Raw genomic sequence first — 16,457 nt, forward strand, 5'->3', positions numbered from 1 at the left:
CGAATATCTGGCCAGGTTAAGGGGCAACGTAAAATGCTCAGCAAACAGTTCCAGCTGGATTGCTAACGCAGGAATCACCTCTGCAGACATTTGCTGGAGGCTGATCCGCCACGTTGGCGAGTAAGGAAATATCTCTTCGACTATACTGACGAGACTCAGGATCGAACAAATTACAGTCAACTTATTACCAACTTATTAAACTCCCGACCGCCGAATGCCATCATCGGAATACAACCACAACCCATTGCAGACGAAGAGCTTTACTCACCTAGCAATCCTCTCTTTTTGAGCCCAACCCTTACTGACAGGGCTTGATGAACTGTTACAACAACAACACCAAAGGGTGGATCTGTTAAGGAGGCATGTGAATAAGAGTTAGTGCCATACGGGGATCTTCACATGTCGGGCATATGTTGAGCATATCTGAGTCGATTCTGGATTAAAAGAATTCATTAAGGTGACAAGGGACTTCTGATGAATGTCGTTAATTGCCTGTCAGTAAGATGTCCAGTCCCTGTCATGTCTATTCTATTCCCAAACATGTATAGGGAATTTTGAAGATATTACAACAACAATAGCCATCATTTTGTATGCCTTAGCGATAATAATTGACCGCATTGGCGCTATGATTTGTGTGCGTTTGACTTTCTTGTTGGATGACCTGAAAAAATTGAACGTTAAGCGGATAACCCAATAACAATTCATTTCTTTAAGGTGAAACTGTCCAAAAGATTTTTAAAACTAGGATTGCCAAGATGTGCTATTGAGAAGCCGAGATAGTTGAGTTGTTTCTCAAAATAATAGGAATATTTTCTGTTCCTAATAATGGTTGGTGCGTGACTACCATTCGGAATGCAGAGAGATCGTAGGTTCGAATCTCGGTGAAGAAAAACTTTTTTCTCGGTCACCCCTCTGCAGGCAATGGCAAACCTCCGAGGGAATTTCTACTCCTCCTAAAAAATATCTGCCGTTCGGAGTCGGCTTGAAACTGTAGGTCCCTCCATTTGTGGAACAAAATCAAGACGCACGCCACACATAAGACGAGGAGCTCGGCCAAACACCCAAAACGGGTGTACGCGCAAATTATACAATATATAATAGGACTATGAATAAGTTCGTGCGGCTTTTTTCGAAATTTGAAACTTTATTGACGTAAAATGGTTACAAATTTAATATTCAAAATATTGTCCATCGCTTACTACTACTTTTTCCCATCTTTCTGGCAATTCACGGATTCCCTTTGTGAAAAATTCGGTCGGTTTTGCCGCAATCCACGAATCGATCCATTTTTTGACTTCATCGTAATTACGGAAGTGCTGGTCAGCCAGGCCATGTTGCATCGATCGGAAGAGATAGTAATCGGATGGCGCAAGGTCTGGACTATACGGCGGGTGGGGTAGGACATCCCATTTGAGCGTTTCTAATTATGTTTTGACCACTTGTGCAACATGTGGCCGAGCATTGTCATGTTGCAAAATAACTTTGTCGTGTCTATCGGCGTATTGCGGCCGTTTTTCTCGCAGTGCTCGGCTCAAACGCATCAATTGTCGTCGGTAGACATCCCCCGTAATCGTTTCATTCGGTTTCAGTAGCTCATAATACACAACACCCAGCTGGTCCCACCAGATACACAGCATAACCTTCAGGCCATGAATATTCTGCGCCGACGTCGATGTTGAAGCATGGCCAGGGTATCCATACGTTGCCCGACGTTTTGGATTGTCGTAATGGACCCACTTTTCATCGCCAGTCACAATTCGATGCAAAAAACCCTTTCTTTTGTGCCGTTGAAGCAGTTGTTCGCATGCCATAAAACGGCGTTCAACGTCTCTTGGCTTCAATTCATACGGCACCCAATGGCCTACCTTTCGGATCATTCCCATGGCTTTTAAACGTTTGGAAATGGTTGATTGATCAACTCCCAAAGTTTTTGCAACCTCTTCTTGCGTTTGAGCCGGATCTTGATCGAGCAATTCCTCCAATTCGGTATCCATGAACTTTGGCGGCGCACCCTCGCGTTCTTCGTCTTCCAAGCCAAAATCACCACTTTTAAAGCGTGCAAACCACTTCTGGCACGTTCGCTCAGATAGAGCATGCTCACCATAAACTTCCACCAAGATACGATGACTTTCGGCTGCTTTTTTCTTCATATTAAAATAATGAAGAAGAATTCCCCGCAAAAACACATTATTTGGCACGAAATTCGACATTTTCAAGTGTGGTAAAAATATTGTTGTTTACGCTTCAAATAAAAAACTTATACTGACGTTTGTGCCTTACGACAGTAGCTCTCCAATGAATGTTTGGAAATGTGGATCGATGGAATAATAATCAAGTTACGCCATCTGTTGTAAAACCGCACGAACTTATAAATAGACCTATTATATAAATATATATGTATATTAGGGGGAGAAGGAACCATACCTCTAAAACGAATTCTGATGTCCGCCAATTTAAAAATATCACCATTTTTGGCCTTTAAATGAAAAAATCAGCTAAATGGCTATGTTTTTTCTTTATTTTTATTTATTTATAATAATATTTATTATTTATTTATAATAATATCTATTTTTTCTCTTAAGAAATTTATTTAGTCAGAACATATAATGTGTATGTAAATGAAAAAATTAATTTAAGTGAGTGATAGAAAAGAAACTAAAAAGTTCGACCCAAATTGGGGGACATCAGACATTAGAGGTATGGTTCCTTCGACAAAGTTTCTTATTTTGATCCCTAGAATATGATTTCCACAGAGCAATGGGCGATTTTTTTGCCTCCCCACAAATCGACCCGGCCTAATATATATATAATATACATAAAATAAAAATATTTTATACACAGAAAAATTTATTCCTACTCAAACCGATAGATAGTCATTTTGCCATTGATTCACGCTATAGTTTAATAATTTTGAGGAATCTGACATAAATTTCAAATACTCGTATAAACACCTTACGTCATAACCTAAGCCTGCAACGTCCTTACCTATTTTCAATTTAATGCCGCTCTAGTGAGGACCTATTCAATTAAGCTAAAAGGTTTCAAATATTGACGATCAACTATCACGCAATCACAACAAAAAACAGAAACATTAATCTGTAACCACACCAATCACAACAATTAGAATAACATAAACAAAAGATGGAAGATTAGCCGCAACCACAACAACACACTAAGCAAATATCATAAAAATAATAACAAAACTATGATGGTATTTTCAGGTAGTGGGAGCCACATACATACACGCATACATACGGGCATACGCTGCACTATTCGCCTATTCGCAAACCTAAATAAAAACATTTCTATGTATATGAAATATGGAAACATAGCAAAAACAAAACAAAATTCGAAACACCTGTCTAGGCATGAGTGGCAGTTCGAAAAAAAATCAAATGGCCTAGAATATAGAGGCCGTCTAACCGGCTGATTTACAATCGAAGTATACGCATTGGCGTTCAGTTATCGGAATACATTGGGCGGTCACATGGCGTTGGCGAAAAACGTTAGACACAGAGTTCTAATGCTGTAATACAAAAAATGAAAAAAGTTGGGAGAATTGGGAAATATAGACGGAAGCGAGAATGTGTATGGCAGCACACCCACCTAATAAAAGTAGAAAATGTTAATGTTTCTTGCTTTTTTTCCATCAAGAAAATTCACATAGAAATAACTGACACATACATGAATGTGCATATGTATTACATACTTACATACATACATAAATAGCAAGTATGCTTATGAGATTATTTTTGGATAGCGATTTCAAAATCGATTGAGAATTTTTAAAAGTAATGCGCCAATTGGAAAATAAAAACGAACATGGCGAAAAAAAACACTGAAGTGTCAAAGAGATTTTCAGACTTGTCGATATTTTGAAGTTGTACGAGGAATCAGTGAATTAAAAAAAAAAAAATAAAATAAATAAAACAAAAAGTGTAGCAACACTAATCTGAAAACGCCTACGAGTGATGCCAATATAACAGTTTGCCTAAAATGTGAATAAATTAAATTTTCCGAATATGAAGTCGATTTATGCCAGCTTGAATTCAATTCATGCCATATATACAGGGTGGGCCAAATAAGACCTACTAATGTTAGGCACAAATAACTTTTTTATTTTTTGACATATATTAACTATTTTTCTCTTTTTGTAGGTTATAATTGAATTGCTGGAAATTTATTATGGAACCCTACAATACAACACAACGCGTTAAAATTAGTTTTTCTATTCTTACACAATTAGCCACACAAATTGATTTTTTAAATAATGTTTTGATGTCGGATGAAGCGCATTTCCATTTAAATGGTTATGTCAACAAACAAAACTGTAGATTGTGGGCTCTGAAAATCCAAGGGCAACACACCAACATCAGTTGCACCCATCTAAATGTACTGTTTGGTGCGGTGTTATGGCCACTAGTCCATATTTCTTCGAAAATGAGGACGAAACGCCTGAATCGATTTCAGGAGCTTCTTACCGAACATTGATTGAAAACTTTTTGCTGCCAATGGTGGAGCAGTATCCTAATTTGTGGTTTCAACAAGATGGAGCAACTGCGCCTACTGCTAGTCATTAGTAGGTCTTATTTGGCCCACCCTGTACAAGGAACTATAAAATTGCTTTTAGGAAGCTTTCAAAAAATACCGGAGCATGGAAAATATTTCCTGGTAAGAACTAAATTTTATTCAGATTTCATAATATTTTTAAATACATCTTTATTTTTTAATTCAAGTCAGACTGATTAAAGAAAGTGGTAATTAGTCAGTTTACAGCCTACGCATGGTTTCAAGTCATGTGATCGTTTCTGCGACCAATCCCAGGATACTCGAACACACCTTCTCCTTGAATGTACTCGTAGCATGAAAAAGGTTGAGACATCTTGGTCAATTGTAGCCAGAAGAAAGGCATAATTGCTCAGTCTAACACAACTTTATCTTAAGTTTACTAAGCGAACTGGATCTGAAAGAGGTACTGTGATGAAAGGTACCATGAGATCGAAGTGCAAATCTCAAATAAATCTAAATCTAAGTCACGTGGATTACCAGGCAGAACTGAGCGATGGGTCAATCTTGCAAGCACAGATCAAGTCCAATATTCGTTTCATGAGCCGAACGAAAATTGTACACCAAAGTATTGTTGTTGTCGTGAAAACGCCAAAGAGTTGTGCCCTTGACATGTATTATCTCTGAATGGGAAGTGTACAAACCTCAAAAGATATGCAAGAATTAAGTATTGGCAAAAACAAGGGCCCTCGCAAAGTTAACAAAATTGATTAAAAAAACCACACACACAACAGTGCAGTATTTTCTTTCCAAGTACAAGAAAAGCGGTAAAATAGGAAGACCAGTTGATAGTGGAAGGCCAAAAACAAGGTTCATACCCCAAGCAGAAAGAAAAATTGCTGGTTTTATTAAGGAGAACCCCAAAACTTCCACTGTAGTAATAGCTAAAAAGTTGAAAGAAGCCTCAAATTATAGTGCAAGTTTTTTTTTTTAATTTACTCCATATTGCAAGGCAAGCTAATGAAACTATAGAGCATGATGCGACAAATTAACATTTAATTGATCACGCAGAGAAGGCTCTAGTAGCCGTTGAGCACTGTTGTTGTTGTAGAAGTATTCATTAAGCTCTGCCAGTAAGGTGTAGTCATCGGTCGTAATTGTCGATCACATCTACCTGTAGGCCCAGGAAACTTGATATTCAACGGGTTCAATCCAAAGGGAGAGGGATGTTAGGTGAGGGGGTTTCAGTGGGCATGTGAAAAAGTGGTTAGTATCGTACGGGATACCTTCACACGCCGAGCCTATATTGAGTATATTGGGGCGATTCTGGGTAGGTAGGAGTTTAACATGCTGCAATATAATTGTGCCATAGAAAATAGGGTCTCACAAGGCAGCCTAAGCTCTCCATCTGCGATGGGCGGTGGTTGGACTCCGGAACGGAATTCGGGGGTAGGGAGTTTAAGAAGGTGATAAGAGACTCCCGGTAAATATTCTTTAATGCTTATCTATAAACTGTCTGATCCAGTGTTCGATCCTGGATTTCGTCAGTTAGTTAAAGAGATGCCTCCTGACTCGCCTGAGATTTGGTACAGCCTCTGGCAAGTGACTGCAGGTGCAGTTCCTAAGGGAGTATCTTTCTATGCTCCTTAATCGGAAGCATAGTAGCCTCGTTGTGAAGCTGCTGCAGGGTAGACATCACGACGCATCTCATGGCTGTCCTGATAACGGAAACAATCTTAATAAAATAAGCAAGCAACATACTTTTTGAACTAATTATAGTATACGCATCTTCGCCTCAAACCATTTAACTTTTAAGCAAAAAGGAGTACAAGTTATGCTCTCTAATTTACAGGGTTTCGGAGTTTTGGAGTGTTACCCGGATGAATTGTTAATAGCTTTTGAAGGGGGAAAGGTAAGTCAATAGTCCAAGATCAATTATTGTAATGAAGTATGAGAAGATTGATGTTGCTTTGCTAAAATTGAGCTAAACGCCATTCAACATTTCGTGCAAAGCTCCAATCAGTTTATCGGACCGACCCAGCTGATGTTTCTCTATTCCCTTTCCTCCTATCATAAATAAAAATTCCGAGGGCATTTTTACCTTATTTGCTCTTCTCTTATAACAAACGAACTTCGAAAAAGGGGAATTGAGGTATAGGAAAAAAGGGTACCCCCTTTTAGCAAAGAATGAGTAGTACAAAAAATTGTAAGAATTTAAACTTTTCAATAGAAAATAATCCTAAAAATTAGTTTTTGGGTCCGAGACTATCAACAAGAGTCAACTAGAATCAATCATAAAGCAAGAATTTCTGAAATCAATATAGGATTTTATAAATCAGCATGGAAGAGATAATCAAAAGGTTAATCAAACAAAAATGTGTCATCTTTGTACCTAGAAAATCTGCTTCGCAAGAGTTTAAAATTCACCGATTTTCTTCGCGAAAAAAACTAAATTCGCGAACATACAACTCCACGTGAATATTTGCGATTGTGATTACGGGTCACCCTATATATACAAACAAATGCTATGAAAAAGAAAATACAAAAGCTCCTTAATCAATCAATTCAATTAAACTGCACTGTTGTTACTCGCGACGATGTTAGGAAGAAGCTGCCCCTTCTACGTCGGAGACAGTTGTTCATGCTCCAACAGAATATTGTTATTTTTTCTGATAACTCTTTATTGCATTTATTAAAGTAATTGTTATATTTATAACATAAAGGCGATTCAAGTGTTATTGACATGTAGCGGCATAGCAGATTTTACTGCTTCACTCTGATCACTGCCTCAATTGTTGTTGCTATTATTGTTAATTGTTGCTATTGCACAATCCCACATTCACAAAATAGTCGTATATGCACACATTCACACACACTAGCAATTTGACGAACAGATGTGCTGGGCACAGCTGATGCTTCACTCAATAGCTAAGCCGCCCAGCAGGGAAAACCTGAATAATTGACACAATTGCGAGCCACTTTTAACTACTAATTTTGCGAAGAGTGCGATTCAGCGCATTAGATGGGGCTAGTTTACATACTCAAAATATCCGACATGTGAAGGTACCCGGCATGATACTAACCACCTATTTACATGCCCTCTTAAACTCACTAACCTAACACCCACTCCTTCTGGACCCAACCTGACTAAACAGCATGTTTCCTGAGCCTACCGTTAGATGAGATAAACGATGGCGATCGGTGACATGCTGACAGGGGTAGCTTGACCACTACTACAACAACAACAATATCAAAAACAACAACAAAAACGATACTAATAATAATAATATTAATAGAAACAACCCCCAATAACAACAACAACAAAAACAGTAACAACGACAACAACAACAGCATACTCCAACAACAACCACATACTCCCAAAACAACAACAACATACCCCAACAACATCTCATAACAACAACAACAACAACAACAATAATAATAATAACAACAATAACAACAACAGACCCTAACAACAACAACAACCCCTAACAACAACAACCCCTAACAACAACAACCGCCAACACAACAAAAACAACAATAACAACAACACATTTTGCGCCTTTTGCAGAATTTGCTATCCTAGGACCTCCTGAATGGTACGCCAATGCCCTTACCTACCCTATGTTGTTGTAACAGCATAAACATACCCTTTAAATACATATTTGGATAATTACCCACTGGAGTGACACTCCTTGACCGGATATAAGTCCGACAGTCGTGGAAACATGTTCTACCCTATCGACTGTTCCGACAACGGTAGAAGCGCTAGCTCGAATATAGTTCCGTTTCTTATAGATCAAATACGTGAAATTCGCTACTGGTTCGGAGATAACGAAAAAGAGATGTGACTATGAACGATTGACTCTTCCTAAAATAATACCGTGCGAAATGCACCATTTGCTTAAATGGAATAGAGAAGGAACGCCAATTAGATATGGTTACAAATTCACTAAAAGCGAACCAGTTCGCTACTAATTATTTTTCCCGCAGATCATCAAAGCGAAATTAATAAAACGGCAATAATACATACATATGTATGTATGTACGTTTTTACGTATGTATGTATGTATGTATTTTCAAATATTCGACAGCGGCAAAGGAAACTCATTTTTATTGACTTTAATCGATTGTAGCCACATTTGGATTTTCACTAAATTTCTTGTAAAATTCTGTTTATTATGCTTTTTCAAAACACAGTTTTTCTTCGCACACGCGTCCGATTTGAACGAAAATTCACGTAACGCAATAGTTACCTCAGTCAACAAAAATTAATTTTCAAAATTATTATTAGTTATTAAGATTCGTTAGAATTAATAAATTCACAAATATTTTTCGCTGACAAAATTCGCTTGCAAAATCTCGAAGACAACTAAACGCGCTTACTTTTAAACGAGTACCACAGACGCACGCTAAGCAGTTGGTATAGTGAAAAACCAATTCACTCACTCAATACATAATTCACTCGCTTCGAGAAACGCTACACCACTCAACTGCGTTAACACTGTGGGCATGCGAGCTCAGCTAAGTATCAGCTACGAAATTTTCGTTTACGTTCTTTTTTTGCATTCTATTCAAGTTGAACGAAATTGTATGCAATGTTCCAGCAACTTGAAATGTTTTGTTTTTGAATTGTGTTTGTTTGGATTTTGCTTGATTTTGAAAAGATGCAGAAACTCATCTCCACGATTTACAACGCCACTCATTGACATTTTCTCTACCTGCAGCTTCCTAAAATGACTTCCCTTGCTTGTGATGCTGAAAACTGTCAAAAGAGCAACACAAATTTCCACATGTGGCACTCGCTGACGCCGATCTCACCTTGATCGCTTCGAGTGAAGCATAAATGAGAATAACAAAAATAAATTCTCAACGAAAAAATAGAAAAACGAAAACATATCAGTCTACCAGATTTTCTACTTAACTCGGGGGTGACTTACAGTGGGGTCGAGAAGATATAAAAACACAAGATTTACAATGTTTAAGAATTGGAATGGCAAAAAGATATTTACCAAGATTTTAGTCTTTTTTTAGATATGTTTTACGAGTAAAAGCCACGGCTAACCAGTGAAGCAAAGTGACAAATGCAAAGCAAGCAATAAAGAAAATATTAGAGGAACTCAGGAACCATTTATTTTGATCTAAAACGCAACTTAGCTACCTTGATTCTGCACTATTCCTCTTCTTAAGGGATATAGTGGCGTAAAGCGTCGTCAATTTGCTAAAATTCGAAAAAAGTGTATAAAGTCAATGCATCCATACTTCAAAATCAAAAAAGTGCTATAAAAATGTCTGTGGAGATCTGCAGAGTTTTGTAAATTTACTTACATAAATCGATTTCGGAAAACAAACTAAAGTAGTTTTCTCAAAATTCATATGGGACGGAATGTACCATATAATATTTTTAAAGCAAATTAAACTGTCAACTGATTGGATCTCCCACTTGGGCATACCGAGAAGCAGTAATTGTGTACAGACTCATTTTTCAATCATTAAAAATTTTTTTTTTTTTTTGTTAATAATAACAACTGTCCAACTCCTCAAAATAGCCCTTTATTAACTTTTTATTGGAAAATTTGTTATCATTTATGGTATTGTATTCTATCTCAGATGTTCGCCTTGGGCGCTCATTGACCTGGGAGTGGACACAAATGATCGAGTAGCATCCAAGCTGTTATTCAAATAAGGACAATTTAAGGATCACTAACCAGCAAACGCTTCAGTTCAATAAAAGTTGCGGCTGCAAGAGAGAGATTTTCCATATGAAAACAAAACACACTGGATTGTGCGCTGAGCTGGGGATCCACCAACTAAAAAACCGCCTAACGATTATAGGGTCACGAAAGAAAAATAGTGTGAAGTTCACTGACAAAATAAGCAACGTAATACCTTACTAATTATTCTCATGCTACGACTGCGGCTTAATTCATAAGCCATTTTCTATTTTTTCCGCATTTTGTTGACCAATTTACTATTCGGCGCCCTGCTTTAGTGAACTTCTCACAATTTGCGCCACATTTCATACAATATTTAGGTGGTTCACAAGGTGTCATAAAGGGTTGTTCAATTTCAAGGGCCGATGTTGAATATGAACCACACCTAAACGTCAACGACACCGTTGAACTTCTTTCTTTGGGGTTATTTAAAAGAAAAGGTGTACGTCGACAAGATTCAAGAATTAAAGGATGAGATAATTCGGCACATTAACGGCATAGAACCTAAATTATGCCTCAGCGTCATCGAAAATTTGGACCATCGGATGGACGTATGCCGCCGAGGCCGCTGCGGATATTTGGCCGATATTTTGTTCCATACGTAATTGAGCCATACCAATATTATCATAATAAAGAGAAATGACAACAATTTCCTAAAAAAAATTGTATTTTATTCAAAATCAACACCGGCCCTTGAAACTTAACTACCCTTTATATGTCATGCGTTATAAAGTTTTTAACGGTTAAGTAAATGTTTAGAGGATTAAAACCACAACCACAAACAAATTTATAATACGAATGTACGGTATCTTTTGAACCTCCTACATATATGTATATGTATTTTAGCCGTTACAACACCATCTTTAAGACACTTACGGTATCTTTTTGAATGCCCCAGTTATATTTATTTTTTACTATTTATTCATTTACTTATATTTTTTTTTAATTTTTTTGTTTGTTTATTTTTTAATTTATTTATATATTTATTTTTATTTTGTCTTATTTTATTTGTTTTTTTATTTATTTATTTATTTTTATTTATCTATTTATTTATTTTATTTTTTATATCTTTTTATTTATTTACTCATTTATTAAATTTATTTTTAATTAATTACTTATTAATTTACATTTTCTTACAGACTACACAGATGCACAATGTATAAGGTGGCGCAAAATTAATCACCTAATATTTGAATAACTTTTTTACTAAAGAAAACAAATTATTTTGAGCCATGGAAATCTATATTCTGACCTTTACGCGCCCCACTCCTATACGCCAATTGCAAAGAGCATAAATCTCCTGATAGGCTGATTAATTTTGCGCCAACTTGTATTTATGTTACAATAGTATTCTTTATCCAACACTATTTCAATCAAAATTCGAATTGATTTCGTTCTTCACTGGAATAGTTCTCGCTCTCGCAACCTTAGTATTGAATCGCAAAGTAATTTAGCGCTCACTTGATGGAATCAACACACTGTCAAGCTGCTACTTAGAGATTTTGCGACATACATAAATATCCGATTTTGATCTAACTGTGCGATGCTTCGGCGCATGGATGAATCATTTGACTTTGACTAAATTTAGCAACAAAAAAGCAAATGAAAATTAAAAATCAAATAAACGAAAAACGAATCTACGACGATGACAACAAATTATATGAAAGAAAAACATAAAAATCGTGTATAGGAGTAAGTTTATGTGCGGCACATACATACCTTTATTAAATCAATTAAATGGGTCGCTCGCAACGTTCATACAAATGACAACGACCCGCCAGTGGAAATATTTTTACACTTCACTAAAAATTAGGAATAAAGTTACGAAAACGGTAAAAGGAATTATAGTTACTTGTAGCTGTGGACTTTTGACAAAACAAACAAAATGTAGAGTCACAGGTTTTGCTTTGAGGTCAATAAATTGTGATTTTTGATAGAATAGTTTAATACTTTATTGAACTTTTATTAAGTTGGCCATTTGACCTGCAGCTATAATTTATAAATTGATTTAATATTTCGAGAAAAGCAACCAATTTAGTGTCTGCCAGAAAAAACGTGATAAATCGACTTAAGTTGTTTTATCAAAGGAACAAAGATATGTATATTCTTAAACTCATTCCAATTCACAAATTCTGCCTCACTTTCAGATTTCCCTTTACATTAAATATCAAATAATAACGAAATATATTTCATTGAAAATGTTTCACAATGACAATTTTTCTACAAGAACTTTTTCTACCACCATAAACTATATTAAATACAGTGAAGTATACAGATACATACATATTTTCTTTCCAAAGGTCAAGGACAAGCGCAATTTTATAAAGATCTTAATAAGCTTGCTAAAAGCAAAGCTTTAAGGTCCCTTTATATTGTGAAAAGAAAAACTTTTAACTTGTCCATGGTTCATTCGATAGCGGCATCTATAGTAATTAAAAATCCGTTTGGTTTTTTATTTGTCAGATCAGCATAATTCGTGAAAATTTTACTTCGACTCGTCTGACTCTAAAGCACCACACTTAGCCACTAGTACTTGTAGAATGAGTTCCAACGTGACTGTTAATATTTGCGGCGTAAATTTCGTGAATGCCATTCACAAACGGTTGTTAAGCCAGAAACAATCGAAGCTGTGCGTCAACTTATAACGCAAGATCCTCGTGTGACATATCACGAGATCTTCGGCATTAGTCTGGCCCAATATTGCATGAACATTTATCGTGAAGAAGATTTCTTCTCGATAGATTGGTGCAAAGAAATGTTGAAGAAATTCCGCCGCGATGGTGCAAAGCAGGTCTATGACATCGTAACAAGTGACGAATCTTGGATCTGTGCATATGATTCGAAAACGAAACAGCAATCGACAATATGCGTGTTCTAAGACGAGTTTAATCCAACAAAAGTTGTACGCAAAAGAAGCACCTCAAAGCGAACGCTCAAATAGTCGGCTGTTTTTTCGGAAAATCTGGTCATATCGCAATTATTCCACTAGAGATATTTAAAACAGTCAATTCTAAGTGGTACACAATCATTTGTTTGTCAGAAGTTTTCAGAGAATTAGCCAAATCCAACCGCCAACGACGAATCATCCTTCATCACGACAATGCGAGCTCTCACGTATCGGCTCACACAAGAGAGTTTTTGAGCACTAAAAAGATCGAATTAATAGGTCATCCGCTTTACAACCCTTGTTCGGCATCTAATGATTTTTGATTTCTTTTTGTTTCCGAGCGTCAAAAATAATATACGAAGTCAACGTTTTTCAACACCTAAAGAAACTGTTGAAACCTTTGAACTGCTTATTTTAGAGGTATACAGTTCTAATTGGCAAAAGTGCTTCGAAAGGTGCTTCGAAAATTGGTTCAAGCGAATGCTGAAGTGTATTGGCTTATTTCTAGTATTGAGAATAACCCACTCTTTTATACCGCTTCTGAAAAGCGGTTGGTTTCTATGAGATTTTTACACGGCAGAAATGCACCTCGAGATTGCTTGGCGCGGAGAGGACTCTATTACAAAATTTTAATTTTTATATTTCGTCCCCTTAGTGTAACAATAGCCTATGTGCTCATAGGCTATTATTTTTTTATTGAATTTTTGGATTCTCCATCGTCGATTTTATAAGTGGTCAAAATTTTGCCAAATTCTAGTTCCACAAAGTGGGTCAAAAAGTCAGTCAAAAAATAAAAAATATTTACAGACATAACGAGATTTGAGTGAGAGCTACTTTCGACAAAAAGTTTGAAATTCATTTTCTCAAAACATCAAAAAATTTATAGGCTATTTTAATACTAAGGGGACGATTTATAATATTTGACTTATCGTAACCATTTCCTTTTTATAATATTTGACTTATCGTATCCACTTCGGATTTTAAATCTGGGACCAATCGAAGGATAGGCACGCGGAAATCACGTATAACATTTTTGTATTCCGTAATGTATGGCAACACTGTGAAAAACACCCAACTACGTTTAGGTTGTGCGCTGAAATATTTTTCTTTTTAAACTTTTTAAGACTTGTACATCCTTTGGTTTAAAACGTTTGGCTAAGATATTCTGGGTATTTCGATTTTTGCGAGTTATCAAGTGGGCGAACAAACTAACAAGAGAAAGAGCTTTCCGTTTTCCTGATCTACGAGCACATATTTTGTATATCCTGTATTTGTACTTTTTATTTTACAAACTCTAAAGTTTATTAAATGATCCGTAAACCAAAGCTTTGCCAATGTTCCTTAAAACCCATACAAGACGAATTTTAGGAGAATTAGCAAGCGGTTAGTGCTCAATAAATATTTTACGGTGCTATTAAGGCAGTAAATTGCGTCATTTCAACACTACATTTTTATGTGGCAAATTCTTTTTTAAACACATATTAATTTTTAGTATACCCAACTCATATGTAGATGTATGTATGTATGTATGCACGTTTGACTAGTTAAGCTTGCTATGGAGCTTTAAGTAAAATTTATGTAATGGAATGTTGCGAGGAAATTGTTCTAAATGATTTGAATAATATTAGTCTTTGCACGGCTGCCCGCGCCAATTCTCAACAAACAATTCAAACACAAATGAGATGCGTAAACAACTTCGCGCCTAAAAGTTTGCTTCGTTTATGAATTTGTATGCCAGCGGTAACAGTGGCAGCCGCAGCCAAACGGTGTTGGTTGTTGCTATTTATTAACAAAAAGGCATACAACTTTATAGGCACATGATTTTTATGCAATTTCATGTTAGAATTTTTGTTACATAATTCGAAACACGACGAAAATATTGATCTTGTGGAAGATACCGAATGTATTTTAGAAAGCAGTAAGCTTGGATTTAATAAAACCTTTTTTACACTTTTTTCGAAAGAAAATGAATTGCTCGCTAGCCATTTAAAGTAGGTATTTGCTTTAAGGCAAGTAAAGGGTTTTTCAATAAGGGCGGGTAAATGTTGAAATGGAATAAAATGGCGTTTGCTGTGTGGCACGTAGCGCCGTCCTGCTGGAACCACATGTCGTCTAGGTCCATATGGTTCTATATGGGCCATAAGAAATTAGAAGGGCCACCACGTCTACCGAAAAATGGGCGCAATGCGCGCAACGTTTGCGTTAATGAACACTCATTTTGATAATAAAGTTGTATCATATGAACGTGCTGTTCAATCGTGTAACTTGCCATGATGATTTGGCATAAACAACTGAATAATAAACAAAAGATTTGGCAGATGTCACCAAAACAAAATGGCTGCCGCAGGGCGCCAAAATCGACCCGCGCCAATTGAAAACCCCTTTAGAAAAGCCACTTCGAGTGTTTAATTTGGAGCAGAATACAGTGATACCGTTTCTACACTGCTAAACATTTAGAGCAGAGTTTATGAAAAATATTGCAGCGCCTGAATTGTGCCAAACAACCCCAAACTTAAAAAAAATTTTATTCAACCTTTTAAACGCCGTCGAAGCTTAAGCAAGAAATACAATCAAAATGTCATCATTTATGCTATCAATCGGTTGTTGTTGTTATTGTTGCGGATAAACATACCCATACAAAAATAATTTAATTATAATAATGGAAGCAAAAATAAGAGAAATTGTGAAAAAAATGATTATGTCTAAGAGGTTGCTGAACACCTGCTGAACATAGCATAATAACGTTGCATGTAGAGTTGTTAAAGAGTATATCTGTAGGTTTTTTGCAGGGTGGAGAGAATTCAAACGGTGTAATGAGCATTAGACCGTTAACCGGCTCTTAGTGATTTTGAAGGAATCAGCTGATTTGTTGATGTAACCGGGGTTATGAAAGCGGTTCGTTTACGAAATAATTGAGATTGTGTTGATGATACTTACGCTATCGTATCAACGTATTTTTGGCTTTAGCGGAGTGATGTAACTATGAACTTGAAAGGTAGTTGCCATTCAGGAAATCGTATGATGATCTTGGATTTATTACACTGTGCGACAGTGAAAATATACTTTTATAGAGACCTAGTACAACTTGTAGGTATAGTAAAACTAAGAAACGTGGTATAGGAGAAATTTCCAATACACCCCCAAAATCTCATTTTATGGCCATAAAACCGTTTTTCAGTAGGTTGATGTGAACAATCACTCCCAACTTCGCCAATTTCCATCCGATTTCGAATTTGTTTTTTTAGTTCGAAAGAACAAAAACAAGCCTTTTTGACAGTGTGTTGACAATTTTTCTGAAATGACAACTGACGAGACTGTAGACGGAAGTATTTGGATTTTTTTTATTTTTT

The 16,457-nt window shown here is 36.3% G+C and overlaps 1 protein-coding gene across 6 annotated transcripts in view; it reads right to left on the bottom strand.

Annotated features, from left to right (window-relative positions):
• LOC128864973 (leupaxin) overlaps positions 1 to 16,457 on the bottom strand; it is a 103,854-nt gene that overhangs the window by 49,269 nt on the left and 38,128 nt on the right. The window contains exon 1 of one of the 6 annotated variants that reach the window (XM_054104801.1): positions 8,763 to 8,869. The exons of the other annotated variants lie outside the window; for them this stretch is intronic. The gene's annotated coding sequence lies outside the window, so the exon portion shown is untranslated. Of the gene's footprint in view, positions 1 to 8,762; positions 8,870 to 16,457 lie in introns of those variants that run through there. 6 annotated transcript variants of the gene reach the window in all.

This window comes from Anastrepha ludens, chromosome 5 (assembly GCF_028408465.1).
Source record: "Anastrepha ludens isolate Willacy chromosome 5, idAnaLude1.1, whole genome shotgun sequence".
Lineage (NCBI taxonomy): Eukaryota > Metazoa > Arthropoda > Insecta > Diptera > Tephritidae > Anastrepha > Anastrepha ludens.